This window comes from Macrobrachium nipponense, chromosome 18 (genome assembly GCF_015104395.2).
Source record: "Macrobrachium nipponense isolate FS-2020 chromosome 18, ASM1510439v2, whole genome shotgun sequence".
NCBI lineage: Eukaryota > Metazoa > Arthropoda > Malacostraca > Decapoda > Palaemonidae > Macrobrachium > Macrobrachium nipponense.
In genome coordinates, this window is record NC_087211.1 from 28,179,653 (window position 1) to 28,182,849 (window position 3,197).

Below are 3,197 nucleotides of genomic sequence, written 5' to 3' on the forward strand. Positions count from 1 at the left end.
AACAGACGCATGGATACTCGCATGCTACTGAACACACGAACGTATGCACCCTAGTCTATTCTGTGCGTTTCCATTTCCCACGTACACGATCATTTATCGAACGCACACACTCGGCGACCTGAAGTAACCTGAAGTAACCTTTCCTTGTGATTTACTTTATATCTCTGGAATGCGCTTGCATCTCGTCATCCCGCAACCGCATGTTTTCGATTTGTATCTCATATCAGCATTTTGAGGAAACCACTGTTTGCATCTGTCTCTAACTAGCAAGTGCTAAGGTTATCAACCCCATTTATTTTGATGTATATCTATTTATTCCTCTGACAAGTGTCTTAGGATATATATATATATATATATATATATATATATATATATATATATATATATATATATATATATATATACAAGTCATATCACATACTGTGATTCATATACATATATCGAGCTACAGATGTCCTTTAATATCTAATTCGCTCTACCTCGGAATTAATATATTTTCGTTTATGTTTAACTGAAGGGGAATTTATTCGGCAATAATAGAATATCCGGCTGACAGGCACGAACCATCGACATCTTCAACTCCAGGACTGGCAGTGAATTAGCCTTAGCCCACCTGCCACCGCAAGAGGATATAAGATTATGCCACCTCCCACCTCAAATACCTGTGTGCTCAGGTATTTTTAGTTTTGGAGACTGCAATTCTATTATCGCCGAATAAATTCCCCTTCGGTTAAACATATATGGAAATATATTAATTCCGAGGTAGAGAAAATTAGATATTAAAGGACATTTGTAGCTCGATATATGTATTTGAATCACGGTAATGTGATATGACTTATATAATGGCTACGTGCGGGCAAAAACACTACAACGTTACTGAGGACGAGGTGGGTTTGATGCAGTCTCCAAAAACTAAAAATACCTGAGTGTGGCAGGTATTTGAGGTGGGAGGCGGCATAAACTTATATCCTCTTGTGGTGGCGGGGTGGGCAAAGGCTTCACTGCCAGTCCTGGAATTGAAGATGTCAATGGTTCGTGCCTGTCGGCCGGCAATTCTATTATCGCCAAAATGAATTCTCCTTCGGTTAAACATATATGAAAATATATTATATATATATGAATATATCTCTCCTTTCTCTCTCTCTGTCTAACATATACTATTTCTATATCTATCTCTATATCTATGTGGTGTGTGTGTGTGTGTTTGTGTGTTGTGTGTGTGTGTGTTTGTTTTTCTATGTATATGTAGTATTATTACAATTATATTTGCTAGAAGATATTACGTAAAGCCTGAGGTAGGATGTAGTCCCTAGACAGTAGACTTAGTAACTGAACATTATCATCAGAAAATCCGAGAAGCAAGAACGGGAATATATAAATGATAGAGACTTCTGGATGGCTGAACTGGAATGTAAGGGAACAAGGCTCCCCGATAATTATCTTGAATTTTGTAACGAGAAAATCTAGAACATAATTGTTACTTGTGTTGAAACGCCGAATCGGATGAATACTACACTATAGACAAATGATAGACTATGGAGATTTAATAATGTAAACAACGATGGTATTATTATGATTATTAAAATGGCAAAGAAAACAAATTGGGTACAACTGATCCGATGCCAAATCTGAACTTATTGTGCTTGAAAAATTTTCATGCTTAGTATAAGTCTTCTTTCCCACCGTTATCCCTACATTAAAGGGTCGGCTACCTGATGCACCTTCTCCACTCCTTATCAAAGGCATCATCCTCCACCAAACCTCTTCTCTCCAGATCTTCCTTTACTTTATCTTGCCATCTAATATTCTGTCTCTCAATATTTTTCCTCTAACATGGTCATCCCAAGCCCTCTTCACTCCCTCTTCATCATCCATCCTCAATATATGGCCATACCATCTCAATCATGCCTATCTAATCACCTCTGTAGTACTCTTTACTATGGCCGGCCCTTCTCATTTCGTCATTTTCCAATCTCTCAAGCAACAATATTTCCATAATCCACCTCGCATTCTCATCTCTGTTCTCTCAAGCTTTACTTCCTCTTTTCTTCTTAGAGCCCATGTTTCCGATCCATATATCAACACTGGTCTTATCACTGTACTGTAGATCTTGACTTTTAGCTTGATTGGCATTTTCTTATCACATACTACTCAGCTACCTCTCTCCACTTCCCCCATGCAGCTTTTATCCTACTGTCAACTCAGTCTCACATCCTCCCTCTTGGATTAAAGTAGATCCTAAGTCTTTAAACTTTTCTGTCTGTTTTATACTTCTTTTTTGTATTACTATTCTGCCTTTATCTTCCCTACTGTTCACCAAAACCTCTGCTTTATTCCCATTCACCTTTTATCCACCCCTCTCTAAAGACTCCTGCCACTCTCCAACCTACTCTGTAGGTCTTCCTTATTTTCGGCAGTAATAACCATATCATCGGCATACAACAACTCCCATAGCTCTTCATTTCTGATCTCTTCACTTAACACATCCATGACCAGCACAAAAGAAAATGGGCTTAATGCTGACCCCTGGTGTAATCCAGCATTAACTTCAAAGTTTTCGTTTACCCATCTGCTGTTATTACCTTTGTGCTCATCCTTGATATATCATCGCGACCAGCCTAACCAACTTTTCTAGGACTTTCCTCTTCCTTAAAAACCAAAAGGTCACTTCTCTTGACATTCTATCGTATACTTTCTTTAGGTCTATAAATGCACAATAGAGCTCCTGGTTTCCCTCTAGCTGCTTTTCCTGTAGCTTTCTTACTATGAAAATGGCATCCACCATCTGTCCTTCCTCTCATGAATCCATACTGCTGTTTCCTGATCATTGCAATCTCTTAATCTCTCATCCAGTGTCCTCTCTAAAACTTCAATCCATGCTCTGTTAGTTTAATTCTCCTGTAATTACCACAATCATGAAATCTCCCTTCTTGTATATATATACTATACCATTAGACTCTCCTCCAAGTCCCTTGGCATTACTTAATGTAGTGCTTTACCATTCTTCATTTTACTTAATGTTCTCTTCATTTCTGTATCCTGTAACTCCATCACTGGTCCCTCCACCCTCTGTGGTTTCCCCATCTCCTTTTTCTTATTTTCATTATTTAAAAGTTGTTCAAAATACTCGCTCCATCTCTTCGGAATGCCTTCATCCCTATGCAATATATTTCCACCTCTATCAATGATGACACCCA